Source organism: Anser anser (assembly GCF_964211835.1).
Source record: "Anser anser genome assembly, chromosome: W".
NCBI lineage: Eukaryota > Metazoa > Chordata > Aves > Anseriformes > Anatidae > Anser > Anser anser.
The window spans coordinates 17,065,131-17,087,181 of NC_139731.1; the positions used below are offsets into that span (position 1 = coordinate 17,065,131).

Here is a 22,051-nt window from a genome sequence, read left to right on the forward strand (position 1 = left end):
GCGTCGAGAGGAGTTTGTTTTGAGCGGCGTTTTGGGCTTGGGAGTTGGGTGTGGAGCCCGGTTCCGGGGGCGGTGCGCCGTTCCGCGGGACGGTGCTGTGGGTGTCCGAAGACAGAGCTGGCCGGTGTTCGGCGGGGGAACGCCTCCCTTCCGCGGCGGGGCGCGGGGCGGGGCAGCGCCCCGGCAGCTGCCGCCCGGCCGCCGCAGGGGGTGAGGGAGCGCCGCAGGGTTCCTGGCTCCGCGGAGGGTAGGTCGCGGCCCAGCGCGTGCGCTCGGTTCCCCCCTCGCTGCCCCTTCCGCGGGGCGGAACGGCTCTCTGCTCGCTTGCGCTCCTGGCAGCGCATGCCGTCCCTTTGCGCTGGGTAAGCGGCCGTCTCCGGCGTCCGGGGCAGCAGGTCACGCACTGCGGGCGGGGGGGGGGGGGGGCAGCACGTTTCTGAAGGGCTGCTTTTGAGAGGGGGAGTTAGGAGAATCTTACGGAGTAGAGAGAGAGCGCCGACAGCATTAAACTAGTGGATGCTGCTTAGCGTCTTTGCTAACTCTTGCGCATTGTGCAAATCAATCAAAGCAAGAAGCTTTGGGCCCCTTTCCAAGGTTAGTCTCTCGATAAGAGTGTGAGCCTGTCTTAAGAGACTGGCAGAAACCGGTCCTGCGGATGGACAAGAGCCGAGGAGCGACTGAGTCCGCGCAAAGACAAGAGGTCAACTAGCGGTGACGAGGAAGAGTCATCAACCTTCATCCCCCCGAGGAACCCCACCAGGAGACACTGTGCAAGCAAAGATGGGAGGAGTTGATGGAAATAACTCCTTGGAACCGATTTTAACGCGAAGCGGGGACAGGTTATGAATAGGTATAGGCGTACCGTGAAACTTTATGCGTACGTAACCCTGTGCTGCATACAACCACGGCAAATTGCTGCGTCGGGTGCGCACGACTTTGGTGGGACTACCCCCCGTGCTGCCCAGTGCTGAATAAACATACCTACTTTACGATCTTATTGATTGTGGACTCCGTTTGCCACAAGTCAGTTTGGCGAGCCAGCCAGGAGACGCTCTGCTCGGCTGCGGGATCGACTGCGGAGCGGATGCCCCTAGGTGCACCCCGAGTATTTTCCTCGGAGGAGCCTCCGCTCTCAGCCGCTCACCGCGGGAGCAGGCCAAGACCTCCTGACGCCGCAGACAAACGGTGCGTTTTACAGTACGGGAAGGGCCTGTAAGTCGTACGTGTGGCCGGGGCGGCCGGTAAATCGCGCAGAGACGTCTGGCGTGCAGCATAGTCCCCGTATGGGAGGAGGGTACCCTACAGGCTGACCGACCGAGCGGCCGCTGGCGATCTTGGGAGTAGATCGAGCAAACCCGAGGTTACCGCTGCATCCCAGTTTTGGGAGCCGGGACAGACCCGCTAATGACTGTATAAGAAGCAGGAGAAGGGTAAGCGGGCCTCTCAAAATTGTGACAAGGTTACCTGGGTAACATTTGCAGCTGCTGGAGGGATATTAATTGGAGCGGCAACAATTGTATGTCTTATTTGTAGGTGTCTGGGTGTGTCGTGTTGAAAGCATTTGTGTAAGCGTATGCGTTTGAGACAAAGTATTGTCGTGAAGCGAGCTACAAACAAGTCTGGTTGTTGTTTTAAGTGATATATTCCTGTGGGATGAACGAGAAGTGCGGGGGGGCCTCTTTGCGTGATTGCGCCGCGTGAGTGAGACGCAGCATCGCCGCGAGGCGAGCGCGGAGTTCCGATCCGCGGTTCCGTATTCTCCGCGAGGGGAACGGCCGGAGACGAACGAAGCGCACGACAGACCGAAAGGAAGCGCTGCTTTATCCCAGCGTTGACTGGTGGTGCCCAATGTACGGGCCCGCTGGTGTAGCTTGTAATCCTCTTAAATGTTTCGAGTGTGACAAGGAGAAAGGCGGGAGCATTATCTAAGGAACAGTTGAGAAGTTTGGGTATGTTCGCTGTGGTGTTTGGTCGGTTTCCCAAGTACTGGGGGGGGAGCGGGGCTGACTGATTATCAAAGCGGTAGAACGGAGAGTCACTTCTTTGGCGGTTCGGGCTTGAGCCCTGGGAATTTGGTAAGAAGGGGGAGAGCGAATTTATTTAGGCCTCAGTACCTTTTTAAACCCCCATACTGATGGATACGTAGGAGCGATTCCTTGTTTTGCGTGGGCTTACTAACAAAGTGCATGAGAAAAATTGGCATTCAGCTTGAAATTTGGTCCTGTTGAAATGTAAACTTTGTGGAAACGGTGGTATTGTTTGTCTAGAAGACGGAGGGCCGAGTGCTTCAGGTGTTTTCCCGAAGTCCTGTGGATTTACGATTGGAACGGGGCGCTTTAATAATCTGAAATAGTAAAGTTTGTATGTGGAAAGGAGAGTTTAATCCCAGAGAACCGGGACATTTGGGAAGAAGATTAGGAAAAGATAGTAAAAACCTGTCACAAGGCCCCAGTAAAAAAATAAAAATAAAAATAAACCCTAAAAACTAAAAACCTGTCACTGGACCCCCAATCACTGGAGCCCCAGGTGTGGCTAATGAGGGTGGTGAGCCCAGCAGCCCCTCCTCATAAAAGGGCTGCACCTGGGTGCGGATGGCAACTGCAGGGCTGGTGGAGGAGGAAGACGATGAGGAGGCTGCAGTTGCAGTTTGTCTGCCTTGCGGCCCCTTTGCTGCCTGGGGGCAGCCAAGCTGGGTCCAGAAGGGTCTTAGAGAAACCTTAGAGCGTGGTGAGGTTACTGAGCGTTGCTGGGGCTACGGCAAGGAAGAAGGTGAGTGCAAGCAGGAGTCCCCAGGATCGTGGAAGTCCTGGGCAGCAGGGCTGCCTGTGTGCTGAGGCTGGGAGCGGGAGGACTCGCCGAAAGTTGGGGTGGGTGTGTGCGCGCACGTGCAGGCACGGTGATCCCTGTATGCAAGGAAAGCCCTGCGTGTCTGTGCACGTGCTGTCATTCTTCGTTAATCTGAGCGACTCGTACTGTAATGCCGTTGACATATAGCGACTGCAGATGACATACAGTGTTACATGGCAACTAACATTGTACAACTCAAAGGACTGCCTATGCTCACCCCAGACACCCTTGAGGGTTTTCAGACTGCCCCATACTTCTGCATCACCCGCCAAGTGCACCCAGGTCCTTGAGCAAAAGCAATCCCACGGATGGCTTTGCCTTTGCCTGAGGCAGGAATAAGTCAGACTGTCTTCCCCAGTATGTTTTGTTTTTTGTTTGTTTGTTTGGTTGCTTTTTTTAAATGCGCTGCAAGGACTTTATCCCTTTCTATGTGTGTAGGAGTTTTGATTGGGCAGGGCTAGCTCGATTGGCAGACTAACCAGGTGGCTGTTGCTGCATGTGCATCTGTGGTGGTTTTACCTTGCTAGGCAGCTGAACTCCACCACAATTGCTCTTTCACTCCCCCTCCTCAGAAGAGGAGGGGAAGAAGAAAAGGAAAGAAACAACTCATGGGTTGAGATAAGGATAATTTAATTAAAAGGAAAAATAATTATTAAGGGAAAATTGTTATTAAATAATTTAACTAAAGGGAAAGGGGGGAAAAAAAAAACACACAAAGGCTGTGTGGAAGTGCAGAGGAAAGAAATCACTCTCCACTTCCCACCAATGGGCGATGCTTGACCACGGCCTTGAAGCAGGGCCTCAACGCATGTACCCATTGTTCGGGAGGACAGATGTTTTCACAGTGAGAGCCCACCCCTCCCCTCTTCTTCCTTTTTCCACCTTCTATTGCTGAGTGTGGCATCATATGGTACGGAACATCCCTTTGGCTGCTTTACGTCAGCTGCCCTGCTGATGTTCCTTCCTCCCCTCTTGCCCACCCCCAGCCTGCTGGTGCTGGCTCGGGGGGGGCTTGAGGGAGTCCTGATGCTGTGCCAGCATTGCTCAGCAGTAGACACGACACCGCTGTGACACCGGTGCTGTTCTAGCTACACGTGCAGAGCACGGCACTGTGTGGGCTGCCCCAGGGAAAGTTAACTCCATCCCAGCCAGACCCAGTACAGCATCCCAATGTTTGAATGTCTCAGCACCCATTGCTTTCAGCATATTCTTTATCAGTCTGCTGTATTGCGTTTTTTTGTTTCTTTGTTTGTTTTCCTGGATGCTGGTGCGGGAGAAGGGACGTGGTATACCCATTCAATGCCATGCTGTTTGGCCCAGATGTTTACGAGGTCATTGTGGAAACGAGTGCCACTGTCTGATTCAATTATTTCTGGCGTGCCGTGTTGCCATGAGACAGTGAGAAAAAGTTGCATTTTTGCAGTAGAATGCGTTTTTGCGGTGGAAAATTCCACTAACCTTGCACATCCAAAAGTGATTGTGCAGGCATGACAGCAGCACAGCAGTGGAGAGGACGTTAAACAGATAAGGGGAAGGTCCCACTGTCCCCAGATAAGGAGGATAGGTAAGAAAAACAGGACGAGCAGTGCAAAATCAGTAAAAGCAAGAGATCGTGGGCCCTGTGGTCACAAGACAAGATGGGGGGTAGAAATTAACAGTTGGTCAAGTAAAATTGGATATACATGGTATAGCAACAAGTGTTGAGTAGCTTGTGAACCTGTAGTACTCAACCAGTGAGGAAACGGGAGGAATCAAGCGTTGGGTAAGAGGGAATATAAGGTTACGATAGACTTTTGCTGGTTGCTCCCGCTCGCAGGACCCCCGCTGCAGCAATCGTGAATAAAACAGCTTCACAGAAGACCCTGTCTGAGCAAGTTACTGAGGTTTTTCTCGCAAGACTTGCTTTTCAAAGCCCAGGATGGTGTTCCGGGTGGAAAGCTATGTTTCCGGCCCTGCGGTGGCTGCTTCCAGCACCCCGAGCACACGGCGCTTGCCAGCTTTACGGGAGCAGGTTATGTAGCGGGGCGGCCCTTCGGCTGTCGGGGGAGGGGAAGGCGACGGGGTCTGGCCGCGATGCCGGGGCAGCGGGAGCCTCTCCGGCTGCCGAGCTTCAACCTGCCGCACAGCTCAGCGCCGCGCAGCCGTTTCCTCGCTGCCTCAGTCCCCCCCCTCCGGGAAAGGCGGGAGAATCGGGGGTGGGGTGGGTAAAGCGTGCGCGTTGAGATAAAGACAGTTTAATAGGACAGCAAATTAAGAGAAAGTAACGACACCAACGTGTACGCACACGCAAAACTACCGCCGCACGCTGCAATTGCTCACCGCACGCGTGTCCGGTTGCCCGGCCGGTTCCTGAGCAGCAGCCGCCCCCCGGCCGTCCTTCCCGGTTCCGGACACCCCTTCGCGGCCAGCTCGGGTCGCCGTCCCGGTCGCGCCTCCTCCCGGCTCCCGGAGCAGACAAAGCGTCTCCCCTCCGGCTCGAGCGCGCTCAGGGCTCGCAGCCCCTCCTCATGCGGCGGCTCCGCTCCCCCGGTCGCCGCGCCGGGCCGAGCCCCGCAGCCCCGTGCCTCGCTCCGGAGGCGTCCGCAGGCGCTGAACGGAGGGTCGGAGGACCCCCGCCGGCGGCAGCCTTCTGCCGGGCCTTCCTTGCCGGCGAGAGCCCCCCGGCCTGGCCTGGCCCGGCCCGGCCGGCCGCGCGCAGGTCCCGCGGCGCTGCTCGGTGCCGCCGGGGCGGGCGGCTCGGGGCCCCGGCCAATGAGGCGGCGGGCGGCGGCGCGGCTCCGGGGAGATGGGCGGGGCATGCAAATCCCGCCGGAGGGGAGGGGAGGGAGGGCGGGCGAGGGGGCGGGGCGAACGCCCGGAGGAGGCCGAGCTGCGCCAATCAGCGCGGAGCGGAGGTCGGGCGCAGGGGCTCGGTGGGCGGGGCACGCGGGCGGCGAGCCGCGGGGAGGGAGAGGCGGTGCCGGGGGCGGGGCATGCAAATTTCGCGCGGGGCCGAGCGAATCGGGCGCGCGGGGGCCCGAAGGGGCCGCTGGGAGGCCCCGGCGACGCGGCGGCGGGGCGCTCGGGGATCACGGCTGCGACCGGAGCGCCCGAGAGTGGGCGAGGGCGGCGGGTTGAGCCCCGGGAGGGCGGGGACGAGCGGTGGAGCAGCGGCCGTGAGGTAGGGGTGGTGGGCGCGGGAGGGGGTGTGTGTGTGTGAGGATGTGCGGTGGTTTGCTGCACTTTAATGCCCAGCACTAGTGGTTTGGAGGGTGGGGCTGTAAGTGGAGCGTTGCAGGGGCTTCCCGCCTCTGCCAGTGAATTGGCGGAGTAATTAGGAACCGGCTGTTGCTTCGCGGGATGTTCAGAATTTTGGTCTGGTAAATGGAAAAGGATCCTGGGGTGCGTATCTGCATCCTTGATCGTAGCAGCAGGAGTTTTGACGACCCTTGGTTGTTGCATTATCCCCTGTGTAAAAGGACTAGTACAGCGGTTCACTGAAACTGCGCTATTGAAACAAATGACCGTGGAGCCACCACCTTACTCACGTAAGGTGATGATATTAGAGGGGATGGAAAGCAAAGAAGGTGAAGAAGAGGAAGAGATCTACCAAATTACACCGCAGAGAAAAGTTTTGCAAAAATCAACAATTTATAAAGAAGAAAAGGGGGGAATTGTGGGAATAAAAATGTTGTTTTTGCAGAGTTACGTTGTTTAGAGGGAAGGAATGCAGTGTTGAGGCTCGCAGTGATAAGAAAGCTTAATGGACAACCTTGTAAAATGCAGACAACCGGACTCCTCAGAGCAGCTAGATGAAAATCATGGTGTCAAGTCAGATCAGTGAAGAAACATTACCACTTCAAACAGTAAAAAAGTCAAAAGAGATTTGAAATTGAACAGGCCGGCAACTGAAGGCCACGTAGTGTCTGTGAAGCGTCGGATAGGTTGTGAACCCGGAATACCCAGTCAATGGGGAAACAGGGGAGGGTCCCGGTCGTCGAGAAAGAAAGTACATAAACCGTACTGTGTGACTAGTAGGCGCGCTCCTGCTTGTGGGACGCGTGCCATTGCGATCGCGAATAAATTACTGCTTCACTGAGACCCTCGCCTGAGCCTAAGCTACTGGCTACGGAGTGTTTCTCACACTCCCTGCGCGTAATCCTGGCTACAATATACCGCGTTATCGAAGGTGCCTTTTAAACAACATTGATAGAAACTCAGGGGGCGATAGTACTGACCCTGGGTGTGGAACTATCCACGCAGGGAATAATCCACACTGCACCAAATATGGTAGCCACAGGAACGCCAATATACATAGCGCACGCCAGATGCAACGTGAGAATCCTGCAACTGGATGGCCTGTCCCAAATGGCGAGAGGTGGTACTGGCTACGTGGCAATAAAGCCAGGAAGGTGTTGCCCCTGGGATGGAAGGGAGCTTGCACCCTGGAGGCAATAATTCCAAACGTAACTATTATTGAAGACCCACAAAGCCAAAGGCCCCTTGAGACCACACGCAGGATTAAGCGGACTCCAGACAATTCTCTAGTAAAATTCTCTAGTATTTCACAGCTTTGCAAGGCGGTTTTTACCTTGGTTAGGGGTGGGTGAATTAGAAAAAGCTATTGTAAATATCTCCGCTATAACTGAAGAACTAGAAAATAAGTTTGATAAGTTTGCAAAAATAGGACTGTAGAATCGAATAGTATTCGATTCATTAATAACCTCATAAGGAGGAGCGTGCACTGTAATTAATGCTAGTTGCTGTATAGATGTAGATCAAATGGGACGGATTTGACTGATATTTGGGGGGAAAAAAGTATACTGGGGGGGCGTGGGGAGGAAAGATCCTACATAGAGTAGCTCAAGATGACAGTTCCTGGGCATTTAGAAACATTTGGGAGAAACTAACTTCGTGGTTACCTGAACAGAATTGGCTCAAACCACTATTTGTTGGTATTGTAAAAATAATGGCTTTGTACGCCTACCATCCCCCGTGACATCCGAAGAAGACTATTGCGCCTTAACGTTGGAGAAACTCAAGAGCGCGGTACGTGAAGAGGTGCAAAAACAACAGTAGGAGTAAGGAAAGGAGAGGAGGGAACTGTGAGAAACTAAGTTGTGTTTTTGCAGTAGAGAACTAATTTTCTGTATTCCGAGGTAGCTGTGCAGTCATAATAAGGAGAAACGCTACGTGGGTAAGCGGACAGTAGGCGGCCTCACTGTTCCGAAATAAGGCAGAAGCTTGAGGAAAAACAGGTTGAGCAGGCTGGGAACGGTAAAACAAAGATCACAGGTTCCTGAAACAGAAGAAAGGGAAAAAAAAAAAAAAGGAAATAAGAAGGGAGCAATTAAAGGGTTGAAAAAGAAGTAAAATTGTACATACATGGTATAGAGGAGCGTCGAGTAGCTTGTGAACCTGCAGTACTCGGCCAATGAGGACACAGGGGAGGGGATCAGGCGTCGGGGAATAGGGAATAAAAGTTGATGCTGTGCTTACTGCAATGCGCTCCTGATCGGCAGGACGCCCGCCACTGCAACCGCGAATAAAATAGCCTCAGAGAAGTTCGTGTGTCAAGAAAATTATTTGAGACGTTTCTCGCAGATATACTTGACGAGGGAGGACCAAGAACACCCGCGCCTTCTTTAAAATAAATAAAAAAATAAATAAAAAAAGGCATCACAGGGGCAGCCTGAGGGTCGCCTTCCCACAGGGAAGCGGCGCCGTGATTGGCTGGACCGTGAGGGCGGAAGTGGCGTCACGGCTAGCCTTAACTCAGGGCGGAAACGCTCCGTGATTGGCTCGGAGGAACGCAGGGCGGAGGTGCCGTGCAGGGCTTGCCGGCACTATGGGCAGAAGCTGTCGGGCCGGGCCGCGCTGGGCTCAGCTCGGGCCGGGCCGCCGAGGCGCGGTGCCGCAACGAGGTTGGTGGTCGGTGCCGGGCCGGGCCGGGAGGGGACGAGGCGGCGGGCGGTTGGGGCGCCACGCGGTCGGCAGCTTCTGCGGAAACGGCCCTTGTGCGGGGCGGGGGCGGCGCCGCGCCGGAGCGGAGCGGACCGGGCGTGCGGCGGCGTCTGCACTGCGCGGGGCTTCGGAGGGCTGGGGGGGAAGGGGGCGAAGCGGCGGGGGGGGGGCGGTTGCGTGCGCTTGGCCGACTCCCCTCTGTGTCGGATGGACTGCTCCGTCCCGCGGCATGCTGGGAGCTGTAGTTCTGTGGCGTGCGGCCGGTCTTTCCCCGAGCCGGGGCCGGGGCCGGGGCCGGGGCCGGGCCGTGCGCGCCGGGAGGCGCAGGTTGCCGCTGGCTGCGAGCGCGGCTGCCGGCGGTGAGGCGAGCGAGAGCCTTCGGGGGCGCTTCCCCGGAGCGTCGGGCCGGGAGGGGTGGGGGCTGCGGCGGCCGGGCGCGGGTCCTCGCTGCGCTCGATCGTCGGGCTGCGCCTCGGAGGTTTTCCTCCCCCCGCGTGCTGACGGCCGGCTCTCTCCTTTCCCTGCGGCTCACCAGGGCAGAAGCAGCTCCCCGCCGCTGGGACCCCCGCGGGGTTTGTCGCCGAGCGAAGGTGGCGCGGCAGCTGAAGGGAGGAAAGCTGCAGCTGGCGTGCTGCAGTCGCAGGTTTCCCAGGAGAAAGAGCAGCCCGTCTGTCCCAGCTGTCCGGGTAAGTCGCAGCGACCTCCGGGTGAAATCCAGGTGTGCTTTAGTAATTTTCCTGCACCTCAGGCTCAAAGGCCTGATTGAATTTGCATAACTGTGAACGGATGAACAGATTGGAGGATTTTTTTTTTTTTTTGGAAGGAGGCAGTCCCTAAACCGATGCAGTCTAACTGCATCTAAGATGTAGGTTGTTACTTCCATAAGCTATAAAGGAACTTTACATGTTTTTTAAATGGAGTCTCATGTGCGTGCGTTTGGCTTGTCCTGATGGCTGGTGTAGGTGATTGCTCACATGACCAAAAACTCCTTGTGCTGATGTTGGATCTGCCCGTTGGTAAAGGACCGCATGTTCAGCTTTTTTTCCTTACCGTGTCGTAGTTATTTTATTATTTTTTTTCTGAAAGAAAGGGCGGATTTTTCATTAGTTTCTCTGTGAGCATATCGAACCAGATTGCAGTAAATACACATAAGCGAGTAGGCTGCAGCGCGTACTGGTCAGTATCAGAGTACTACTCTGCTAGCAGAGGAGAGCCAGATGAAGATGTTCAGGGTAAGGGCTTGTTCTGCCGCAAGTTGAATGGAAAGATGCTGAAGTTGAGCATCCCGGGGAATGTTTGTAGGACTATTTTTAGACGACGAAAGTTCAAATGGCTGTCGATGAAGGGGATTTTGTTGGCTCTTTTAGACAGCTATTCCTACCGAAGATCCCATCGGTTACAAAAGGTGGTAACCTTGCAGTTTCTACGGTCTGTAGCAAAATAAACTGGCAGATGAATAAATGAGCAGGCACAAATACATGTGACTCTATAGCCATGTTGTGGTTTAACGTAGCTGGCAGCTAAGCACCACATAGCCGTTGGCTTGTCCTCCCCTCTCCCTCTCTGGGATGGGGGAGAGAAATGGGAAAGTGAAGCCTGTGGGTTGAGATAAAGGCAGCTTATAAAAACAGGAAAATAATAATAATAATGATAATAGTACTACTAATAATAATGTGCACAAACAAGTGATGCGCAATGCAATTGCTCACCACCTGCTGACCGATGCCCAGCCTATCCGCAAGCAGCTGGTCCCCCCAGTCCTGCTAGCCACCCCTATATATTGTTTAGCATGACGCCAGATGGTATGGAATACCCCTTTGGCCAGTTTGGGTCAGCTGCCCTGGGTCTATCCCCTCCCAGCTCCTGCTGCATCCCCAGCCTGCCCACTGGCAGGACAGAAAGAGAAGCTGGAAAGTCCTTGGCCTGGTGTAAACACTGCTCTGCAACAATTAAAACATCAGCATGTTATCAACACTTTTCTCAGCCTAATCCAAAACATAGCACCCTACCAGCTACTAGGAGGAAAATTAACTCTATATTAGCTGAAACCAGGACAAGCTGAGGTTAAATAACCTGCAGTTTCTTCTGTTTTATCTTTCAAAGAATGTTCTTGCTGAGCGCCTGAGCTTTTTGCTCACCTTACCGAGGAAAGGAATGGCTGTGCTTCTTCCCCCCTCATCCCTATTTTTTTTCCTCTTCTCCCTCGATGACAGGGACTTGAAATGTTTTTCTCAGATGTCCATGTGAAAGTTTTAAAGAATGCTAATGGTGAACACTGACAGAATTGGGTGACTTTTTAAAGGTGGAGGGTAAAGAACGTGGAAATTCCTAGTACGTTAATGTTACTTTGTTAACAAAACTGATGTAATAGCCACTTGCTGTTTCTGTTTTTTTGGTTTGGCTTGGTTTTCCTTTCAGTAGTCTCCCGAAAGGCTTTTGTTGACAAAACTTTGGTCTGCTTCAGCTTTAAGAATTACCCTAGAAATAATGAACAAGTGCTTGCAGGGCTTTCCAGAATGCTAATTGTAGTCAGTCAAGAATGACTTGGGAGGCAATTCCTTTCACGTAATCGTAGAGTGGTTTGGGTTGGAAGGGACGCTTAAAGATAATCTAGTCCATCCCCCCTGCCTCGATCAGTGGCGTCTTGCACTAGGTCAGGTTGCTCAAAGCCCCATCCAGCCCAGCTTTGAGTACCTCCAGTAATGAGGCCTCTACAACTTCTCTGGGCAGCCTGTTTCAGTGTCTTACTACCCTCATTGAGAAGAACTTCTTCCTTTTGTTCAATCTAAATCTATCTTCCTTCAGTTTAAAACTTGTCTTGCCTTGTCGCTACAGGCCCTGGTAACAAGTCCTTGCCTGTCTCTTTTGTAAGTCCACTATACGTGTTTAAAGGTAGTAATGAGGTCTCCCCAGAGCCTTCTCTTCTCCGGGCTGAAGTGTGACACAGCCCTTCTCCTCGTGCTGGCTTGCAGGTCAGTGCCGAGCTACCGGAAGGAGGTTTTTATGTACTTTGCTACTTCCTTCAAAGGGAAGTTGAAGTACAGACAAGCTGACTGAGAACACTCCAAAGTGGTAGACGCGAGACGTTTTGTAGGACGCCAGCTCTTTTCCTCTGTGAGCGGAAGGAAAGCTTGTTCGGACACAGGTATCTATCACAGAGTGATGCAGCTCTCGTTACCACTTCTGCTGACTCCTGAAGTGTTCCTATGCGCTGGTCTGATATCCCTGCCCATCTGTGGCAGAAGAGTTTGTCCCTCAGATTGCAGAAGCAGCATTGTGGAATTTAGGTTTTGGAATGTATTGAGATTGTACTCCTGAAATCTGATCTATTTCAAGATACTACCTATCCTTTCAAACCTTGCTTCTCTGAAATCCAAGTCGTTGTCATTACCCCAGAAATACCGAAGGGAGAAATGCTCCATTGAGCAAATTATCAGAAAGACAGAATCAATTTAGGCAAGCCTCTCTCCCGTGGAATTTGTGGATTCCTTAAACTGGCCTGGCAGGAGTATTTGAAGTAAATACTATCCAAGAAAAAATTATTCTCACGTGTCCCCTCAAGACTAGGAGATGGTTACCCAGCAAAATGCTTGCTCGAGGCACGGGCTCAACAGCTGATTAAGTAATTGGAGTGTGTGGGATAAAATACTGCAGACAGCACAGTCCACGCATTTGGTTGTTTAATGCCACTGAGATATGCTTTTATAGCAGAAATGTGTCAGAATTAACAGTAATACAAGGAAACGATGCAAACCTGGAGGTAGGCAGTGAGCTTTGTGAGCAGGGAGTGCTGGTGTGGCCCTGTTCCTCTGACTACACCTGTGCGAATCAAGTAGGGGAAGTGAGTATGGATGTGGTATTTCAGCCCTTTCAGGGAGCTGAACGTCACCTGAAAAGATGACGACATCCCTGCCCAGGAGGACCTGCCCACCACAGTCTGTAGCATTGTGTGCATTTGTAGATTGCTGGGCCTGAGAGTAGGGGACTATGGGATGTTGGGGCTGGGATTTGATTTGAGGATTCCCCCCAGCCCCACAAGCTTAGCTTTTAAGTTAAAGCTTGGAAATAAAAGAGGGAGTGAGGGAAGAAAAAAGCAAAGCCTTACAGAGCCTCAGCTCCATTGAGGAACGAATAACAGTCTGTCTGCTTCTGGAAGAACTTCCCACTGCTGAGGATAGATGGGGTGGACCCCAAAAACTAGATGGGATTCTGTGTGAGCTGGTAATACTGCCAGCAGGACTCCATAGCTGACGAGAGACATTATTTATTTTGATGTCCGTCACAATGAAAAATGCTTGTTTCATCCAACCTGGGGAAGTAGTATCAAACTCACAGACAGAAACAATATTAGTAAGACTCTATTATACAGTCATTGTGAAAGTTTAGCATAGCGAAGAAACTGTGTGTATAAGGTGAAAAATGGAGTCATACCTCTGAGAAGTCCCAGTTTGTGGTCTTTAATCTTTTTTCTTGTTTTTTTTTGGGGGGGGGAGGGGAGGGAAGGGGGGTAATGAGGGAGAGAGACGAACATTACCCAAAAAGGTGACAAAATCCGTGCCTAAAAAGCTCACCTGCTACAGCTTTTATAAATGATCTTTGCACTGCAAGTTTCAGTTTTCATGAAGCCAAATTGACATAAATCTGAAAATTTCCATGGGTTTAAAAGAACGCTTACTGAAATATTCTTGTCATTCACAGTAATAATGGAGTGAGTGAACTTGTTCCGCATAGTGACCTTACTTTATTGTTTTTGTATTCCAGCAAACCTGTGCAATCCCAGGAGTGTAAGTACAGTCTTGTGTAGCATTGTCATTCTGCCCCACCACTCTGATATCTAACAAGGTAATACTTTCTGGATGTTGTCTACAAATTCTTTCCTTTCTTATGTAAGAGGTAGATGCATGTATTGCCTAGTTTGTCATAGATTGTTGCTGAAGTACTGTTTTATTTGTATTTGTGAAGACAGCAGAATCAAAGATAGCAGCTCGGCGACTTCCACCGAGATGGTCATTAAGATAAAACAGTGAAGTTTCTAGCATATATTAAAAAGCCTGGAGGAGTTAGCATAGCTTGCAGGAAATTGTGCTGGAAAGAGATGATATTTGACAGCAAACATGAAAATGTTGTCTTTTTACCAAGAATGATGAGAACTGCTGCGTCCGCCCTGTGTTTGGATGGGTAAGTGGGGTGAGTGAGTTAAGAGGAGCTGAGCGTGGAGTTTGTGGCGGAATTGAGAAACGAATGAGATAATTTAACCTCTTTTCCGTGCATGTCTTTTTTTTTAAATCCCATACTTTTGTTATTATCAAGAATTTTTAATGTAACTCTCTATTTTAACTAGTTTGGTTTTGTGGATAGCAGCTAACTATAGAAAGAACTAAGATCCTGAAGTGTCCTTGGAGCCGCTAACTCTACTTCTTTATCTCTTCCCTAAGAAGACGTCCTGGATTTAAAGACGGTGTGTATTAAATGAAGTATGAGAAGAAACAGCTTCTTCGGACACTGGCGCTCCTCTTCTTCAGCTCGTGCAGAAGGCTGACAGCCTGTCTCACTCTTGTCAGTGCTATCCCACCAGCTCCTGTAGGAGCTCAGCACCGCGTTTGGCCTGTTGCGATCTTCCCGCTCCCCTCATTTCTGTGCTGCAACGCCACCATGCACGAGAAGTCAGGTAGGATCTGAAGACCTTTGAAATTGCTAAAGAATCAAACCTCAGCTGTCAGTTTTAGCCCATTGTATTCCAGACGTTTGCTTTGCTGGATGATAGTTTCGTTTTTGATTTTGTAATACGTTCTTTGTAGAGGTTATTTTAAGCAGACAAGTAGGTAGCCTCCTTCTTTTGGTGGATTTGTGCAGGTTTTAGCTGAGCTTTGCACATCTGAGCGATTGCCCAGTGGCTGTTCTGGTCTTGACGCGTCCCTAAAACCTTTGTCCGCCTCGCCCCTCCTCTTTGTGTATTAAGATGCATGTTTGCGTAAAAATTATGTACACCGTGCATAAGCCCCCCAGTGGTTATGGGGCATTTTCAGCATTTCACAGATAAGACTCTGTGTTTACTTAATCACTTAGGCATAGTCCTGGCTTTCAGCGTAGGCATAGCTAATGATTGTTATTCAAGTGGTTATGAAGTTCCCAACGTTTGTTTGTTTATATATATATATATGTAGAGAGAGAGAGATACATACACATATGTATATGTATGTATATACATAAATGAAACTGAGTCTGTGGAGTAAAAGACTTGTCTGCTTGCTGTATATACTCACGTATCAGCAGACTCATACACAAGCTGATCCAAACTGGGTGCCAAGCTGTGCCTTTTTTGTCGCATGGAATATGCAATCTGTGCACCTCAGGTGTACCTTGTCTATTAACTATCTCTTACATCGTGCCACCCCATTAATATCAGTGGATGTACCCAGCACCACCTTGGGGCTACATAGAATGTGGAAATTTCTAGTATGTTAATGTTACTCTGTTAACAAAACTGACGTACTAGCTGCATGCTGTTTCTGTTTTTTTGTTTTTCTTTTCAGTAGCCTCCCCAAAAGTTTTTGTGGACATGTTGTGTATCTTTTCTTGTTCTTCCAGGATTCACTTGGCAGGGAAGACAACCATGGAATCCAAGGGCTGTGGACAACCATCTACCAGATGGTTGTTGAAGATGCCTTCGGTCACGTCAATTGTCCTTTTAGCTCGCCCTTTCCTTTATCTTGAGTTGAATTTTTGTGCAGCGCTATGTTTGCAGTGGTAACACTGCTGCTGAGGTGTTTTCGATTAAAAACGATCTTAACTGTAATAGTGAATTCACTGAGTGTGGCTTTGTATAACGACTTCCACGACCATAACATTTTTCTCCTTTGTCACAGATAGGAGGAAAACTCTTTAGAGAGAGATGGAGAAGGAATTAATTATACCTCTGCCTCATCCCATGAGACCAGAAGACGTGTAGTAACTGTAAGCTGCGATTCTCAGGAGACATACTAAGCATCTCTGGTTCCTTCTCGGCCTGCCCCCCTAAGGCCTTAGGGATGAGAAATCTTAGGCTTAATGTTTTTCTCTATGAAATACTGTCGTGTTAAGGGGCGTAGCTGAATAACTGTTACGGGTCTGGTCGGATTCGGGGTACTGAACTACCAGGGTCACGGATTCACCAATAACGTAGGACACCCTCGCTCTAGTTGTGTTCAATGAGAACTGTCACAGCTAGGAACAATGCAACGAAGGGCAGTTTATTACAGCAACAGGGACACAGGTTCTTTGGAATTGCCGGCGATAAATTCACTGTCCGCAAAAGCAAGCGAGCACGCATGAAATACACGGGTACTCGTCCTGGCTATTAACGCATTAAAAGGCACAAAGGCTCTAGAGATTTCTGAGTTTCTACGGAGACGCCTGGTACAACCAAGCATTCAGATCTTACCCCACGACATCCCAGTGCGGGGGGAAGAGAGGCTCAGCCCGTCGACTGATCCCGGAAGTCAGAAAGGTATCCTTCTTGATGGTATCTTCCCTAACATCCCCTTTCACTTAAGCCAATTTACATTATCCACCAATCTGTTCTCTTTAGAGACCAGTGATAGGACCCGTGGGAATGGTGTCAACCTGCAGCAGGAGAGGTTCAGGCTAGACATCAGGAAGAGGTTCTTCACTGAGAGGGTTGTTGAGCACTGGAACAGTCTCCCCAGGGCGGTAGTCGCTTCACCAAGTCTGCCGGAGTTTAAGAAGCATTTGGACTGTGCACTTAGTCATATGGTCTGAATTTTTGGGTTGACCTGTGTGATGCCGGGAGTTGGGCTCGATGATCCTTGTGGATCCCTTCCAATTCGGGATATTCTATGACTCTGTGATTATTTTCTGTCCCTTTTAGGTGGAGCTTGAGTGACTCTAGTCAGGCATATCTTGGTTATGATTTGTAAAGTTTTCTTGCTTTCGTTTAAAGCTATAGGGGTCTGAGAAATTCAGAGCGTGTGCTCAGTGAGGGGCGGTCGCAGCTTGGAGGCATGGAGCTTTTGGGATGGAGGTGTGTTTTGGTATTATAGTGATGATATAATGAGCAAAAGTTCACTAGAGTACAACGTTCTGTCAAAACCATGACAGGTGGTTGGCTCAGGGTGTGAGAAACAAAGTTGTGTTTTTGCAGTAGAGAATTACTTTTCTGTATTCCAAGGTAATCGTGTAGTCATAATAAGGAGAAATGCTAAGTAGATAAGTGAAGGGAATGAGGACACAGACTCCAAAATAGTCGAGAAATGGAGACCCTTTATTGTTCCAATGCCAGATATTATATAGCTTTCTGAACCAGCTACATGCACTGCACGCAGCTAGCGTGCGTAGTTACAGACTTCTGATTAGTGCATTCCTTTTGATCATGCATAGCCCTCTATAGGCCCGTCCGAGCCTAGCAACTTCTTACTGGTTCCCACTTTCTCTTATTCTAGCCTGGTTACCACTCTATGCCTGTGAGTAACCTTCTTCTTAACCCTTAGTGCACCGCTGTATCAATCAGCTCCAGTTTATCACCGAATGGGTCACCTGTAGATAAGTGGACAGTAGAAGGCCTCACTGTTCCAAAATAAGGTAGAAGCTTGAGAAAAACAAGATGAGCAGTGTGAGAACAGTAAAACAAAGATCACAAAGTTCTCAAAACATAAGAAAGGAGAAATTAAAGGGTTGAAAAAACACAAAAATTGTACATACGTGGTATAGAGGAGCGTCGAGTAGCTTGTGAACCTGTAGTACTTAGCCAATGAGGAAACAGGGGAGGTGATCAGGCGTCGGGTAATAGGGAATAAAAGGTTATGATTTGTTTACTAAAATGCGTTCCTGATTGACAGGATGCCCGCCATTGCAATCACGAATAAAATAGCTTCACAGAAGATCCTGTCTGAAGAAAATTATTTGAGATTTTTCTCACAAGGATGGTAAACATGCAGCTTATCAGTCTTGGTGCGCATAAGAGCATCGGGTCACCGTCTCATCACAGAGCCTATCCGTGGTGTCTCCACTCTGCTCTACGCTCTGTACTGTTCCTTAGAGTCAGCACACCAAGTTCCCCTAGTGCAATAGCATGTAAAGTTGGAGGCCTAGGGAACACTTAGGTAGCGCAGCTACCCTCCACCCTGAAAGCTTTTTCAATGCTGCACATTTTCTTTAAAATGTGAATATTAGTTTAATTTGCCTAGTTACTTAAGGCAATTACTCCACAAGTACCAAAAGCGATATGGAGAAGCCTACTTCCAGCATCTCTGTTGGTAATAATAGCTTCATACTTGTGTGCTTATCCTCATGCCTTTTCCTTTCAAATACTGGAAAGGCAGAGACTGTTCAACAGAGTCATCTCTGATCCAAAAACCAAAACTCTGATTTCATCCCAAACTAATGCTGTCTGATGTCAGTAAAACTGCTATTACTCTCGGTCATCCTGGCTGTCGCAATTGTGCCTCTGTTGGACTCTCTGTCCAACCCCGTTGATCACCCCTGTCCCGCTCCCTGCCCCCCCGGTGGTTCTTCTGTCCCTCTGCCCTGCTGTCTGTCTGTCCACCCAGTTCCTCTCTTGCTGCTTGTATCCCACTTGTGCCCTTTTCCTTTTTCTTCCTCCTTCTGTGCCTCACAGCCCATTTCTGCAGGAGGCAGCTGTTCCCCAGGGCATGGATGCTGAGACGGATGGATGGACCTGCTGGATGCCTGAGCCCCGCAGCCCCCCAGGGGAAGGGGAGAATGTCTGGGCAGGGAGTTCTGCCGCAGTCTCCCTCCCAGGAGTCCTGCGTAAGAGTTTAATAAAGTTTGCTTTCTGGCTTGTGCTGCCCTCTGTGTTTGTGGACACTGTAAGTGGCTGTGGCCGTGCTGCTAGGTGCAGGTTCCTGGGTGTGGAGGGGGCAGGGGCTGGGGTGTTGGCCCCGTGTTTATTGTCCATGGGGGAGCCAATGGACACAGACAAGCGACCTGGGTGTGGGGGCCACCCTGCTGGGGAGGCTGCAGGCGGGGGGGGGGGCAAGGGCAGCAATGGTGGGGGTAGGCCTGTGCTGTGTTTGCTCCCTGGGCCAGGTGTGCTGGGATTGGTCTGCGCAGAGGGAGTGATTGGCGAGCGTGACCTAGGCTGTGGCTGCTGCGGAGCAGCAGGTGAGGGAGGGCCTGGGCGTCCGTGGCAGAGGGGAGGGAAGGGTGTTGGGGCGGCTGGGTCCTGCGGGACCTGTGGCTGGGGTAGTAGGCGGCGGATCAGAAAGCACGGGTTTGACTCTGGGGCGGGGCGTCAGCTGGGTCAGGTGGCTGGGAGCGTCTTGCCCCACAGCATGCCGGGAGTTGTGGTCTTTGGGCTCCGGGCTTTTGATCGGCCACATTGGTTTCCAGAGCATGCTGCGAACTGTAGTTTCACGTTGCCGCTCAGCACGGGGCCATTTAGGATGGGCAGTTGCTTCCTCCGTGCCAGTGGAGCGGGGTGCTTTTTCTTGCCGTTCTTGTGTGGTGTTCCACGCGGCTCCCGCCGCTTCCCTGAACGAGCAGACGGCCTGGGAAGCCGTGCCTGCCGTTCTGTTTCCGCCCATGCATGGAGCAGGGTGGCGCGGCGGCGCCTGGTGTCACCTGGTGGCCGAACAGCGGGCGGTGCTGTAGGCGAAGCGGCGCTGCGGTGACGCGTCGCTCTCTGCTCCCACCTGCTGGCGAAAGGGAGGTACTGCAGACGGAGGAGATGCGCATGCGCTGTAGCAACTGCCAGGCTTCGTGCCCCGCAGCATGCCGGGAGTTGTGGTCTTTGGGTTTTGAGCTTCCTGCCGGCCATGTTGGTTTCCGTGGCATGCCGGGAAATGTAGTTTTTCACATTGCCGCTCAGCTTCCTAGTGGGTAAGGGCACGTTGCTCAGGGTAGTTACTTCCTCCCTGAGACGACATGTAAAAGTAATTCTTGAAAAAGTAATTCATGAAAAGTAATTCTTTTCCCATGTTTTGTTCATGATGTTTGTAGTGTGCCTTTTTACGTGTGTGTTTGGCCTGGAGCTGTCCTGCCTGGCAATTAGTGATGGTAGCTAACATGGTGGTCCAACAGTGCAATAATACATTGTCCTGACTCTTTTGGGAAAGACATCTGGTCTGTCTCTGGGCGAATACTCAAGCTCTGGGTGAGTACTTAAGGGCAGCTGGCACAGTCTTTTTTTCTTTTTTTCCAGCAGTAGGTAAACCTTAGGAGGAGCCGGTCAAAGGAAACAGCACTTTCTGGAACTGTCAAGTTCTTGTTCGGCAACTTGGTGATTGGTTTGATCTGCCTTTTCAGATGTAAAGGCAAGCGGACTGCTGTTTTGAAATGATAAAATTAAAAACATGAAGTTTGTCAAATGTGGCAGTGCCTGTTTGCAGTCTGTTTATTGCTTTTGCTAGTGGTAGGTAACACTTCTGAGGAATCGGTCGAATGAAAGAGCACCTTCTGGAACTGTGAAGCTCTGCGTTGGCAACTCGGTGACTGGCTTGACCTACTGTCCATTTCCAGAGGGAAGCGGAAAGCTGTTTTGAAGGGAAGCTGTTCTGAAATTAAAAAAGAAAAAAAATAATGGCGCTGCTCTATGGCACCTGGAGGACCACCGCTCTGCGTGACAGTTAAAAGAATGTGATTTGGAGATGGAGAGCAGCAGAGGTAAAGCAGCTGGGAAGAGAGGTATAAGTATTGCAGAGGTATTGCAGTAGGTAGGTAGGCTGTGGTTATGAGGTGCCTCAGGGTGTGCTTTGTCTTGTTTCTGCAGTTCCCTCGTGCAGCCGTGGAGAGGTGAATTCCCCATGTTGTGGAGTGGTGCAAAAAGGTGAGAGGGTTGTCAGCCCGGTCAGTTTCCTTCACCAAAGCTAAGGTAAGTCTTTCAGGAGAAACAGGCTGATTGCCTGTGCTGCACTCTGCACCCTGTTGACCTAAGCCAGACCAAAAACAGGGCTGCTGTTCCTCCTGCTCTCTTTATCTCTTCTCATGCACGGCCCCTCCCATTTTCCACATGATTAGGGCAGGCATTCTGCCTGGGCTGCTCTTTGGCGGTAGGGGCTTTGTTTTTCCTTCAGTCAGTTGCAGGGTTCTTTAGGTGGGTCAGAGCCTATGGACTGATGCATTTCAAATTGAGACCGGTAAGCCCATCTTTTTGAGGTAACTAGTAGGGTCTGTTAGAGCAAAGCTGCCAGGTGCCCCCCCACCTTGCAGGTGGCTGCCAAATGCCCCCCCCCCCGGCCTTGCAGGTGGCCACGTTTGAGCTTGGATCTACTTTCCAGGTACAGAGGCAAGTGGACTGCTCTTTTGAAATGATAAAATTAAATATAGGGTCACCTGTGGTGTTGAAGGGTGGGTGGTAATGCTGGCAGCTGAATGTTTATCTTTTGACCGTGTTTTCCTTTGTTCAAGCTGAAATGCAGTGCGCAATACAGGACGTTGCGACCTGAGCTACCTCAGGCAAGGTGAGCAATGAACAGAGGTAGCAGTTATTTTTGGGGTGCGGTTGTCACTGCAGTTAAGTTATTACAAAAAGTAGAATAAAAATCCATTTTGCCTTTTAGAGGTGCTCTAGGTGGCTTGAGAGCAGATGGAAACATCTGCCTCGGGGGTTAGGTGAGTGGGTGAAGTAAAAGAGCGGTTGAGAGTAACTGTCCTAGGGGTGCTGTGGCTTTTGCTGCTGTGGTTGCTTTCTCTTCTGCTTATCAGGTGCCACAGGCAAGGTGGGCTGTGATAGTCTTTAGAATAGGAGCAAAGCAGGTCACTGGAATGCTGTTTGGTTCCTGAGAAAGGTGTTGCAGAGGAAAAAGGTGGTCTGGCGTGGCAGATCCCGATGGTGGTCTTCTTCAGTAGGTGAAGCGGTGCCTGAAGCCCCATCCCGTGTAGCCTGAAATGGTGTGTCTGTGTTTGGGTTGGGGTTGCACCTTGGTGAGTGTAGGGATAGGATTTAAGCTGGTGCAGCAGAGGGCCAGGCTCCATTGTCCTGTAGTGTGTTTTGACCTATCAGCATAGCCTTTTGGTTTTCAGATAGCCTACTCAAGTACGTGATTTATGCTGCGAGTGATGTTATTACATGGAATTGATCTTTTTTTCTGGTGTGTAATCTGTTATGCTCCTAGATTTTTCTTCCTGTATAAAAACAACGGTTTGAGCTGCTTGCAGTTGAAAAAAACTTCAGTTACTTGCTTGGTCATATTGTCCTTTCAATATTCAAAGCTGCAGCAAAAGCATGGGGATTGTTGCTTCTAGAAACACCCCAGTTCTCTTGTCTGCAGTCTGCATGCTATTGAGCTAGGCCAGAAAAAACAAA

General features: G+C 50.7%; 1 protein-coding gene and 1 long non-coding RNA gene across 9 annotated transcripts in view; both read left to right on the top strand.

The window, feature by feature from the left end:
• The first annotated feature begins 345 nt into the window (after nt 1-345).
• Nucleotides 346-17,666, top strand: LOC310888662. Of its 5 annotated transcripts, none has more exons than XR_014576031.1 (6): nt 346-362; nt 9,326-9,476; nt 13,552-13,632; nt 14,226-14,458; nt 15,379-16,276; nt 16,358-17,666. It is a non-coding gene; the product is annotated as an uncharacterized lncRNA (long non-coding RNA). The 5 variants fall into 5 exon arrangements; XR_014576032.1 differs by lacking the exon at nt 346-362 and adding an exon at nt 2,751-2,769; XR_014576033.1 differs by lacking the exon at nt 346-362 and adding an exon at nt 5,872-6,007.
• A 1,225-nt stretch (nt 17,667-18,891) lies between these two features.
• The window catches only part of LOC310888660 (uncharacterized protein), a 44,265-nt gene continuing 41,105 nt past the window's right edge, over nt 18,892-22,051 (top strand). For 2 of the 4 annotated variants that reach the window (XR_014575999.1, XR_014576000.1), the window contains exons 1-4: nt 19,412-19,869; nt 19,952-20,409; nt 20,516-20,617; nt 21,154-21,206. The gene's annotated coding sequence lies outside the window, so the exon portion shown is untranslated. Of the gene's footprint in view, nt 18,910-19,411; nt 19,870-19,948; nt 20,410-20,515; nt 20,618-20,955; nt 21,207-22,051 lie in introns of those variants that run through there. The other 2 variants (XM_083815582.1, XR_014576007.1) reach the window with 2 other exon arrangements.